The 13185-nt window shown below is 36.1% G+C and overlaps 1 pseudogene; it reads right to left on the reverse strand.

The window, feature by feature from the left end:
* Positions 1–1023: 1023 nt before the first annotated feature.
* Positions 1024–1873, reverse strand: LOC101127349 (large ribosomal subunit protein eL6-like; annotated as a pseudogene).
* Between the last annotated feature and the right edge of the window lie 11312 nt (positions 1874–13185).

Raw genomic sequence — 13185 nt, forward strand, 5'->3', positions numbered from 1 at the left:
GAACAGGCCAGATATAGTTGGAAGAGAAAGACAGTTGGATGAAGATAAAGGGGCTAATTTTTAAAGTTACTATTACAATGATGGAGACATTTCTCAGGCAATCCTAGAGTTTGTTTTGCTTAAATAAAATGATGATATAAATTTCTTAGTAAGTCAGGAAAAAAACCCTCTGGATCTAGGACAGGGAGATGGATTCAGGACAGGGATACTTCAGCAAAAACTGTTGTAGCTGAATTCTCTGTTATCTATCAATTCTATCTATTGTCTTCAGATTAATTTATAGCTAATATAGTAATATAATTTTTGTCATACTCAGAAGTGTTATTTTTCAAACTTGAAAAAATTATTCTTCCCTTCTAAAAGAAAATAATAATCATGGAAGCTCCTTTTTATATTAAATAAAAACTTCTTATGCTTAGAGATAAACAACATTGATAATAAAATAGATGTAGTCAAAACTATGAATATAATAAAGTTATCAACTTAATTTAACATAATGTTATTTTACTAAAACCAAAGTGTTGGTTATAAATAGTAGATATTGTTACAGCTTCAAGTCTGATTCTATATATAAATTTTCTGAATTCAGTGATCTAATGCAGAAAAATGCCTTTTTAACTTAAGTACATATATTTAATAACTTTAAGATTCCTTTGCTACTTCAGGATAGTCAGACCTTAGATTCAATCAAAACTCAATAACAATGTATTTTCACAAGCTGATGTACACTCAATAACTATATAAAAATTTTTACTTAATTTAATTGAAGATTAGTAATATGGTATGTAAGTTAAGACTGATTTGGTAATTGATATCAAAATACCAGTTATTCAAATGTTTTTAGTTTTTTTCTTTTAATATTCTTATCATAAAAGAAATCTTGAAATAGCCCATAACTGATACAAGGAACCCATGATATCATCAAGAATTCTGGTTGCTATAATTCTGCTCCATTGTTATAAATCCCATCTTCTACTTAAAAAAATATATATTGGTTATTTAATTGGGTTCTTTGTAAGAAATTTACAGCACCAATATTTGAGGATAAACTCCATTTGTTGGGGCAAACAGATCACAGGTAGCCCTGGAGCTAACAGCTCGCTTTGATTTTTGGTAAAGTTTGTGAGTTCACAGCTCTCTGATCAGGCTTGCACTGCTCTATAGTCTTGTATTTCTCACTTTCTTGGTCAAAAATCTCACCTTCCTAGTGTCTGTGTTTCCACAGCTGCTTTTTCTTGAAGTATACATCAGTGAGATGTTTTGGGATTTTCACACTGCTGATATCAATTTTTGTGGAAGCGCCAATGACAAATTTTTGGTGTGCTCTTCATAGAGGAAGGAACTAGATTGAGGACCAGTATTCCAGTCACAAGTTGCAAGCCATTGCCCAGCTTCTTCAGAAAAACCACCTGCTTGCCTCTGTGGCATTCAGTGAGGATGATCAGAATGGTCCCAGGAAAGATGCTAGCCTGTAGTTTTCTCACATGCCGATTGAAGGGTTTCTTGCTGTGGCTCAACGACTTTGAAGGCACATCTTCAATAGGATCATAGCTACACATTATGCAAAGTTTAACCACCGGGTTACCACCATTCTTGTCACCATCAACTGGTTTTGTAACAGTTGCAAGAATCTTTCAATTCTGTATTTAGCAGTTGAGTACTTCTTTTTCATGGCCTTTTGGGAATACATGGCAGACCAAAAATATCTGCCAATTTCTCTGATGAGAACAGGACCTTGGCTGCAGTGGGCCTTCCTCTTCTTGGACTTTTTAACCTGAAGGTTAGCCTTTTTAATGTTACCACTGGCATCAGCCTTCTTGGCATCAGGTTTTTCCTCCTTAGTATCCAGCTTATCAACTTTTTCATCTGCCATCTTGCAAGATGGAAAAGAAAGCTGTCTTTCACTTTTGTTTCATAGCCCATCAAGCTCATGCTGGAGTTCCAAACACCATATCCACAGTCATGGCAACAGAGGGAGTAAATATAAAGGGATAAAAAAATATCTTCCCTACTGACTTGGTTCCCTTTAAACAATCTTCCCATAATTTCAACAAAATATTTCCACTTACATTATATTTTCCGAAACTTAGTCACATAGGGATACCTGGTTGCAAAGAAAGAAGGGAAATGTCGTTTGTTTGTACATTTTTAATTTCTAGGCCACAATGTGCCAGGTTTGTTACTAAGGCAAGACAGGAAAATGGATACTGAAGTAGGAACTATCAATCTCGGTCATATGTTTTATTTTTTAAGTCTGCATTATAAAAATCTAATGCATTCGTTAATATAATCAATAGCACATTCACTGCTAATAAACTATTGCCATTTGGTCCATACAAGAATGACACACATTGGATATGCCTACTTACAATGCGGAAACCTCTACAGTGCAGGTTCCTTTGACTTCTACTTGCCTTAACTGTTATATGCAAAGTGGAGATTCAAGTCTACAATTATTTTTCTCTGCTAAAACTCTAGCAAAACTTTTATTGATACAGCACATGACAGTTGTCAGTTTTTAATATCACCTCCCAGCATCCTGAGGGATCATAATTATCTGATTTTTTATAAAGAAAGAATCAGAGTTTTATAGCGATCAGACAACTCGCCCAAAGTCATGTAACCAAATCCAGAGCTGGACCCCACTACAGATGCTGTGCTCCCACAGGGCTCCTCATAATGATCCGGAAATCTGTGCAAACCACCTTTGACACAGAGTTATTTCTTCAGATCTAGGAATCTGAAACACACTGCATAGCCACATAACCCTATACAAATTTCCCAGTGGCTGAAAATAATCTGTTTTCCTTGGCACCTCAATTTCAAGGCATCACATAGATACTAGGTAGAGTAAGTGCTACACTACCAATTATTATAGTGGAGATATATTACTTTACTCTTCCATTACACTGTTGATGGTAAACACACAAGTTTTAGTAATTATTATAGAAAAAAAGCACATCAATGTGGTTAATAACATTAATTCTGGACCCACACCGGCTGCTTTTGAATTGCAATTCCATGCTTACTGGCTGTGTTGTCTTTGTTCAGCTAATCAATTCCTCTGTGCCTCAGTTTCCTAATTTGTAAAATGTAGACAGTCATAGTATTTATACTCCAGGGTTGTTAAAGTATAAATGGGTTAACAATTAGTATTTACCATAGTGCCTAATGCATAGTAATACTATAGTGTTTGCAATCATTAAGGAAAATAATGTGTTAATACAGTTATTAAAATCATTCTATGGAGGTGCATTAGGGAAAGATTATCATAAATAAAACACTTAAATGTGAGTGTCCTAAGGAAGGAAGAATTCAGAGAAACATACATACTGAAACACATTTGACAATCATGTAGAGGCTAAATCAAATAATATCTTAATATCTTAGATTCATTACTTATTTTGGATAGACTTTGTCCTGAGCTAGTGATACAGAAAAGGATATTTGGATATTTTGTAGCCAATAATTGTAGACTTTAAAATAAGGTATCCTTGTTGTTATTCAGACTGCCAGGTTCACATTAGAAATAACAACTGGCTATCTGAGAAAAGTAGGAAATGAGCCTTTCGTTTGGGTGGGAAGGGAACATTCAAGCAATTGAGAAAGGTGAGAACTGTCAATGTAAAGCAACACTGACAACCAAAGATTAACTAGAGGACTAAAGTGGGATTTTTATGAGCATTTTCATAAAATTTTTATTTTCATAAAATTTCATTTCATAAAATTTTCCTTTTCATAAAAATTTCAATTTCTGATTAACCTTCTGTTATCCTTCTGCATTAGGACTTCTCCTACCTCCCCTGATTTTATTTTTCAATTTGATGTCATATGTATCATATTTATAACACATCGTAAATAAATAACTAAACAAATGTGTTTAGAATGTCTCCCCATTCTGTTCGTCAGAGGCAGTTAAGGAAAGCCCTAGTCTTAATTTTATAAAACAAAGTAAAATATTCATGGGAAAATAATTACTAGAAGAAAACAATGTTATTTCTGAGTGTTGTTATAAAAGGGTTTTATTTTCACACTAGTGAACTCAGTCTTGTGGCTTCTGAGAAGGAAACACCAGAGTTCACTTCCTCCCCTCCTCAAAAGAAAAAATAATGGGTTCAAAACTTTGGAATCAAAGGCAAGAAATCCCAGAGAAAATAAACCAATTGTGCATGAAGAACCCTAATACAGTTTTGCGTATTTTAAGACTGGACCTATAAACTTGCTTTAAATCTTGTTCTTCATGTGGTTAAACTATGTCCCACAAAGTTCAGAAGCGAACTTCAACTCCTTTTCCTCTTCTTCATGTGCTGGCAAAACCCTCAAACACACCACATCGGACATGCAAACAGGTGGATGTGATTCCCTGAACAGAGTAATTGACAGAGTTTAACAAGGAAGTCTTCCTTTCCTCTTAACGTGTACAAGTATGTGTTACTAAAAGGAGCCATGGCTCTCAGGCAGGTTAAGACACAGATGGTAAATCTTGGAAGATGAAGAAATTGAAGAAATAGGTCCAAAGCAACATAATACAATAGCTGTGAGTCCCAAGCCCTTGTGCTGTCTTAAGCTGTACAAGGGAATCTCTGTGTCCTCCCTAACTTAGGATCCCAACAGCCTCTCAATCTTGGCATATGTGGAGACATCTGAGACCACATTATGTCCTGGTGTGGTTCATACAATTATCTATACTCTTCCCTTTATAGGCTCCTTCTTGTTTCCATCTGACCATTTTCTAATGCAGTATTACCCATACTAGAGGGCAGGAAATAGCATGAAGAACCAGTAGAACTCTATTAACGAAGGTCAAAGTTTTGATAGTGAAGAATGAGAATTAGAAAACAATCTCCTTTGTCCACAGGTTCTGTGGCCCTAATTAATACATATAATGGAGAAATGGATCCCACTTGAGTCCCAGAGCTATTAAAAATAATTCTAAATTATAATTTTTGGACCTAAACTTTTCCAAGCAGTTATTTTATTTGGTAAATCCATTCTTTCTCCAGGACTCTATGTAACACCTTTGAGTAGGCTGTCTTAATGCACATATGCAAGACCACTCACATTTGTGATAAATTGTTGCTTGTATTTATTATAACATCCATCCATTCCAGGAAAAGAAAAAAAGCAAAGTAAAAGTTGGAATTTACAAATTATTTTGTGCTTTTTTTTAATTGGACAAGTTCTAAGATTTTAAAAGAGTGAACAAGGTTTTGCTGCAAGTAACGCATTTATCCAATCTCACCACAAAATGTAGAGCACATAGTGTCCAGGTATGACAGGATTGAAAAAAAAAAAAAAGAAAGAAGCTACAACTACACATTTTAGAATTGACTCCAACTTAATCTAAAGTATTTGTGAAGCCTTCGTCATTTAAAAACAAATGGTGTCCTTGATTCAGGACTTGATTTTTTAAAAATCTATACTACGTGAGCCCTTGGAGTATATAGATTAGTTGCCCTTTCTTTATAATATGAAACTACCGTTTCTATTCTATTCTATTCTATTCTATTCTATTCTATTCTATTCTATTCTATTCTATTCTATTCTATTCTATTCTATCCTATTCCTCAGAGGTTAACAACCACACTGTCACATATGGTTGCCTCTCCACCTATTCCTATACAGGGTTAAGTAGCTACTAATTTCTGACTGGGGTTTGGGTTTTTTTAAGATCAAGTGTATTTAATCTGAGAGGTCAGAGTGTGGCAATACAGCTACAGCCTGGGCATTCCCAGCAGGAGGAAGGTAACATCAACACATTTTGTCTACAGAGCCAAGCATGAAGAAAAACTACAATTAGCTTTTGCTGCTTTTCTGCAGATCCTTCATTTGCATTTTAAATTACATTTTGGTGTATTCATTTTCATCTTTCTTTTGGCTTTTAAAGCTTGAACAGAGACTCCTGACAAAAACACTGCCTAAGATTGGCATTTATTAGGGGAAAAAAAACACATCCACATGATTTTTTTTCTAAAATCTTCCTTTGAGATTAGTTATTTCAGAAAGTCACGTTGACAGGCAGATGGAGAGAGAGATGCAAGATGGTTTCAGAGATTCTAGGAATCTCAACGCCTGGATTTTCATTTTAACATTTCAGTTTCTTACTAGTCAGTAAGTTTCTCTGGCTGACTATATTAAAATGTGTACTACTGTAATATATATTAAACTTGCTCTCCTGGTACATACTGACAATTACACAGTTTATCACACCAATAAGTTTATTGAAACAGAATCAAAATTTTTTGTCTCTTAAATCCTTGTAGAGATGCTCTTTCTACAAATATGTTAGGCTCTCTCTGTTATCTCTCCTCTTGAGTAGCCTAAATACTATTGATTGGTGATAGCCTTCTCCCTAAGTGGTCACTGGGTGTTAAAATGTAAAGCAAAACAAAAATTCACATAAATCAGATTGTGAGTTTATTCTTCCGTCTTTGAAAGGGGTCAGTGCCTCCTATATTAAATGATTAACACACTTAACAGTCTCATGGACTCTTTGTCCCATAACTTTATGGATGGCTAAGCCCCAAAACACCTTACTTTTAATATTGTTATTAAAGGACAGATGTTAAAAGAAAAAAAAAAACTAAAGATTGAGCCATGTGCCAAGGGAGAATAGAAAAATAGTACAACCAAACTGTCAGTTTTCTAAAGGAGATATTAACATGAAAATGTACTGTTATGATTGACTCAAGTGGACTTAAAGTTTGATGCTGTTGGATATTTTTAATTCTCTACATCTTATTGGTATATCTTATTAGAACATGTCTGAGCAGATTCTAGTCAATATTTCTCCAGCTCTCAATGGTTTTTTGCAATAGTTTCTTGTGGTGCAATAATAATAAAACTTGTTTAGGTTTGAAGCACTTTTACATGCATGCATTGAAAAATATTGAATATAAATAGCTCTGAATATAAATAGCAATACAAATAGCATTTGTGAAAAACACAGATAAGACCCTGGTCTCAAAAAGTTTATTTTCCATTTGCAAAAGGGTTAGTAGGAAATAAATAAAGGAACAAAATCATTTCAGGGAATTATAAGTGCTATGAAAAATGAAGTACAATGAGGAAGTAGAACGATGTAGGCATGGTGAGGCTAATTCAGATGGAGTGATCAGAAAGTCACATTGATACTTAACACTTCAGCTCCATGACAAGGACACAAGTATGAAAAGGTCTGGGGTCCGAATTTGGGTAAAGACTATGACACATGTCAAGGTGGTGGCACAGGAATAAGCTTGACGTGTTCAGAGAAGCCACAGCAGCTCAGAGGCAGCAAGCAAAGGGGAAAATGGAAGGGGATGAACTCCAAGATAGGGGAAAGAATTACACTTTTATGGCATGAGAGGCTATGGGGCTATCCATTTCTGTGACATATCTCCAAACTTAGTGGCTTAAAACAAACATCTTATTTTGCTCACAATTTGGAGTTCAGCGATATGGGAAAGTTCTTCTGGACATTTATCTCTGATGCGGGTAGTATTACTGGGGCAGCTGAAGCTGCAAAACTAGGTGATTTCATTCAGTGTCTGTTCCCTTGGTGCTCTTTGTTCACATGGCATCTCCTATTCTAGGGCCTCTCCACATGGCGTGCTCTTCTCACAAGTTGGCATCATGGCTGTCTCGTGGCTGTCTCTAACTACTGTTAGACTTATGTGATGACTGGTTTCCCCCAGAGCAGGCCTTGATCCAAGCTCCACGCCTTCTTATGACCTCTCCTGGAAGTCTCAGAACATCACTCCTGCCACTTTGCCCTTTTTGGTTAATCATACAAGACATTAAGGCCAGCCCACATTCGAAGGGAAGAAAGTCAGACACTTCTCTTTTCTATGGGAATGTCACAGAATCTGTGGCCATCTTGAACCTGCCTCAGAGGCCATGGTAGGTAATCTGCATTTTATTCTGAGTGTTATGGGAAATGGCTGGAGACTTTTCAACAGAGAAATTACATGATTTTATTTTTGTTTTTAAGAGCCCATTTTGGCTGCTAGATAGAGAATAAATTGAATGAGGACAAGAGAAGAAGCAAGGTAACCAGTTAGAGGTGATTATAGTTTTCTGGAGGGCCTACAATGGAATGGTAGCAGTGGAGAAGGAGAAAGTAAATATGGGGTACATCTTAACGGACTTGTAGTTGGATAGGTTTGGGGGAGAAGAAAAAAAACAGGATGACTCCAAAGGTTTTAACGAGGACCTGGAAGGATTGTGGTACTATTTACTGAGACAGGAAAAAAGGGGTAAAGTTATTTACATGTCTCATATAATTGTCCCAACAGCTCTCTAACATGGAGGTTCAGTTAGTTATGTGGTAGGCCTTATTATCCTCAATCTTTCCTCAGGTGAGAACAGTGGGGTTCTTAAAGAACAGAAGGAAAAGAAGGAAGGGAGAGGGAAGGAGAGTGGTGAGAGGGGGAGAGGGAATAAAGAAAGTCTTTCCTAAAACACTTAACTAGATAATGGGAGTACTGGTCTATAATAAGTTCTGTTATCTAGCCAACACATCTCCCCATTATACAACATAGTTAGCTGTCAATCGTTAGTATAACAAGCTGAGTTTTAAATTGTTTGTCTATTCTTATTATAAACCTACTCAAAGAATGTTTCCCTCTGGGTAAAATAGGAACAATGAAGATGAACACAAGGAAAAGATATGTTCTTAGTCATTACAGAACTTAAACAGTAGAATGACTAAACCTTTCAAGGTTCCCAACATTTAGATCTAATTGATTTGGATTTTATGTCTGATAAACATCACCTTCTAAAGATGAAATTTTAAATTGAGAAAAGTGAACAGAGGGGGTTGGAAGTTCTAGTTCTTATTTTTTCTGCCTTTGGCTTAATTAAGTTTATCAAATTTTCTTAAACTCCGTGCTTTAATTTTTCTCATCATCAAAACATTACTTTTATCAACCATATTTTCAATTCCTTCACTTGTTTATGAGTCAGCCCTCATAAGGACAGTTGTACTTGTCTCCCACCCATTCTCATGCCTGTGATCTCTCCTTTCACACCCATTAACTCATCTTACACATGTAATAAGAAAAGTGCTGGGGAGAAAGTTTTTGTAAACTTCAAAAAAACAACTTATCATTGTTATTACAAATTCTTCAAAAACATTAATTTTAAATTTTAATTTTATTCCAATATTAGCCTATTACTAAATCTTTTTAAATCCAAAAATAACCCAGTATGACTCTTTGATTGTAGGTAGAGTCCTTTTACTGCCACTGCTGTGAACCACATCATTTAGTATGTAGCACTTCGAATTTTGCCAAAGTAATCATGATGTATGAAAACTCGCAACATGGTAAAAACAACAAATATTTTATGAAAATCTTAGTCACTAAGACTGTCTGGGACCTTTATTACAATAACATAAATATTAGTCAAATTTTCATAACCATCGATAATTATTTTTCTCTCTCATATTCTTGCTTGATATTGAATCGTTTGCCACTGTGGGTACTTTCCATCTGGTGAGGGCCTGAGACATTGTGCTAATCACACACACACACACTCACACACACACACACACACACCTACCTCTAAACACCTCTCTTCCACTCTTAGCAATGCTCCTGTACCCATGTGTTAATATTGATTGGGCCTGTTTCCATTCTGGGGCAGTATGGAAGTCAAGGAGTGTTACTGAATAATCATTTGGTGATGTATTTCAAATAGTATTTTCCTCAGCAGAAATAAGTCAAAACTGATGGTTACCTTTTTACCAGTAGCCTTCTATTGGATCTCAGATTTGTGCTATATATAGATAAGGATGAAGTTAGCTCTAAACACAGAAAACCAAACCATTTCTCTCCTACTTGTTTTGGGAACTAATTTAACTAATTTGGAAATGCTTAGATAAAGGCAGGTCTGCTGAATGTCTAAATACACTTTCTAATTACTACAAGGTTTAATTACAGTTTCTGAGAAATTATAGCAAAAGACCTTTGGATTTCAGTGTAACCAAAATTTCATCAGACATTCCACCATTGTCATTATTCTCAAAATTCAAATGAAATAACCAATGTTCTAAAATGTAAAATTCCAAACCTATTTTCTTTCCCCTCAAAACTCATCTTTCTCTTTCAGACATCACAAATTCTGTTAAAGACATGACCATCTCATTTCCTGCCAGGTTTGGACCCTCAATTCCTTCCCTTGAATGTGAGTCAGCCCCATGAGGACAGTTGCATTTGCCTCCCGCCTATTCTCATGCCTATGATCACTCCTTTCACAACCATTAACTCATCTCACACAGCTTCTCTGCATAGTACAATTCTGAAATAAAAGTTGATTGTGTTACATTATCTAAATATTATTTCAGTTTTTACTTATTAATTATCAAACAGTTAAAAGGACCTAATCTGGCTTTCCAGACCAGGGCCACCTCTGGGGTATATGCAGTCCTGGGTGGCAAATCTTTTTGTGCAGAGTCTCTGTCTATACAACTATTTTGATCAAAATTGTATTCAGAATCCATAGTCCCATGTGAGGTAGAGTAACGTATTGATGGAGATTTAAAACAATGGGCAGAGGAGAGGGACTTACATATTTGTTTGTCACTCATTTGGGGCAGGTGAAGATTCTTCATAGGGTCCTGGCACCATCTCTTCCTGTTCAGGTCCAAAAAACACCTTGTCATGTTCTTTTTATGGTGACAACTCCTCATTTTGTGCTAGCAGAGTTAATTCTCCATTTCCAGAAATTGCTGCCAGTTTCTGACCTAATTAGAGTTCAAAAATACTCATGTTTTTCTTATTTTTTCCACTGAGAGAAGAAAGTAGCAGTGCTGTTATGACTCACAATACCAAGGCTCTTTGGAGTCTGTATTGATACAATTTAATTCTTCTTGCCTCTTCAGTTTCCTAAATTTATTATTTACACAATGATGGTTACAACATCACTTACAATGCTTCCTCAACCATCAGGCCACCTGTGAACACTGGTTCCCAATGAGTCTTCCCAAGGTTGTTAATGTGCCTCATGATGATGACCACAATGCAAGTCTTACCCAGAATTTGCAGGAAAATGTTAATAACAATTTATTTTCTGGCCATGTTAAATTTACTGTTCAGGCTTTTATTGCATAAATGTGCATAATACATCTTTTATCCATAGCTCCTCTTAAATTCTTGATATCAGTCCATTCCTGGCATGTGCTGTTTTTCAGTGTTGACCCTATCCCTGTCTCCCATACACCACTACTATGGGGAAAACAGGAGAGGGGCCTACAGCAAAAAATGAAGAAAAGAAAAAACCTATGCTATTTATGTAAGAAATATCTGTCCCTCATTCAGCATGGCGTATGACCAGCTGAAAGAACATTATGTTACTGCATCAATTGGAGGCAAGAGAGGCCATGATTCAGAAGGGATCAACAGCATTTACTAAGGAACACATTCTGATAAATGCAACTTTAGATCTCAGTCCTGCATTTAGGATGAATTCATCCCTGAATAAAACACCTTGGTGAATGCATGTGGAGTATTTAAACAAACATAAAAGAGGGGGATGGAATTCAATCCTTCATTCTTAATTGTGTAAGTTCCTCAAAAACCATCTAGTGTTGTCTGTTCAAAGACACATCTACTAATACATCATAGTAATGAATTATAGTAAAACTATTTTTTTTCATCTAACTGGATTGCTTATAATCTGACTCCTGTACCCTTGTTTTTCCCATGACTACACTGATCTTCACTTGAATGAAAACCAAACAGTGATCTGGTTTCACCTTCTGGATTAACTGACTCATTAATGATTATGACAGCAGCTGCTGATGTTCTGGGTCAGGCTGACCTGGTTTAACTATGTGTAAATCTATTATGATAATGTTGTTATCTTTCAGGATAGCATGGAGCATGGTTACAAAAGGTGTCTGGAAAAATGTCAGATGGAGTCTGAGTTTTCAAGGAAGCTGGTTGTTTTCCCTCAGTTTCTAACACCCATTCTGAACTATGAGAGTAGGAATACTGTATATTTAAATGCATCTGTTGTACAACTGCTGAGTTCAGAGTACTCTAGCAAGGGGTGGGTAATCACACAGATGGTGTGCTTCACGACCAAAACCACTTGCTGTAGATGCCACATTCAGAGAGAACATGTAAATACTTGGCACAGTTGTGAGAGTTTTCAGAGGTGTTATATTCATTTAGAGAGTTACAGCTTTGATGGTGACAGCTTCTCATTTTGGGCTAGCAGGATTAATTCTTCCTTTCTTATTTTTACTCTTGACATTCCAGAAATTGCCACAATTTCCTGATCTAACTTGAGTTCAAAGAGTTGTGTTTTTCTTATTTCCCCCTTATTTAAAGAGGATTACTGTATCAACAAGAATGGTGACGCAGAAGGACTGGGTGACCAGGAGTATACTGGCCACATGCCACAGTGGAGTTTTCAGGCCTATATTGTGTGCCTTCCCACATTCCAATAAATACCACAAACAGCCAATGGTATTGTTTTTTATTGCCTTTCACCCCAAACTTACTATAAAAAGCATTAAGTTTTTAAATGTCTGTTTCCTCTGAACATTCACTTGCTCACCCACCTATTTATTGAATAGACTAACAATTTAAATCTTGCTCAGTATAAAATGAAACTGGTCTCCAGATCTTCCTCCAGGATCTGAACCTCCAAGAAAAAGCTGTGTCAAAGTAAAAAAGCTGGGGAAGGGGCACGATTGAGAAAGTCTAGAAGAGACAAGGGATGATGTATACCTGAAGGAGGGGAGAAAATAAAGGACACCACAAAGTGGCACTGGAGTCCGAGAGAAGCGACTGACAATCGAGATATGGTGTGGCAAAATATAGGTCAAGTTTTTGACACTATTCTCAGAAAGCTCATTTCCAAGCATGCAATCTATGTGGCTTATCATCTTTCCTACAGATATGGCTGCCTAAAGGAGCAACACAGGGCTGGACACCAGGCAAAGATAAAATGACGCAGTAGTCCTCCTAAATAAATCCACAGTCTAGGCAAGAATATATACCAATAAATACACATATCATCAAATACTATCAAATAAGAAAATAGAGTTAGAAACAATAGTGTAATAGAAATGTAGAGGAGTGGGTTAATAATTCATTGAGTTGATAACTTCAGGTTTTATGAAGGAAATCACATTTATATTGGGTCTTACAGAATGAGATGTATGTCAGTCCAAGGAAAGAGGAGGAAGAGGAA

This window comes from Gorilla gorilla, chromosome 3 (assembly GCF_029281585.2).
Source record: "Gorilla gorilla gorilla isolate KB3781 chromosome 3, NHGRI_mGorGor1-v2.1_pri, whole genome shotgun sequence".
Taxonomy (NCBI): Eukaryota; Metazoa; Chordata; class Mammalia; order Primates; family Hominidae; genus Gorilla; species Gorilla gorilla.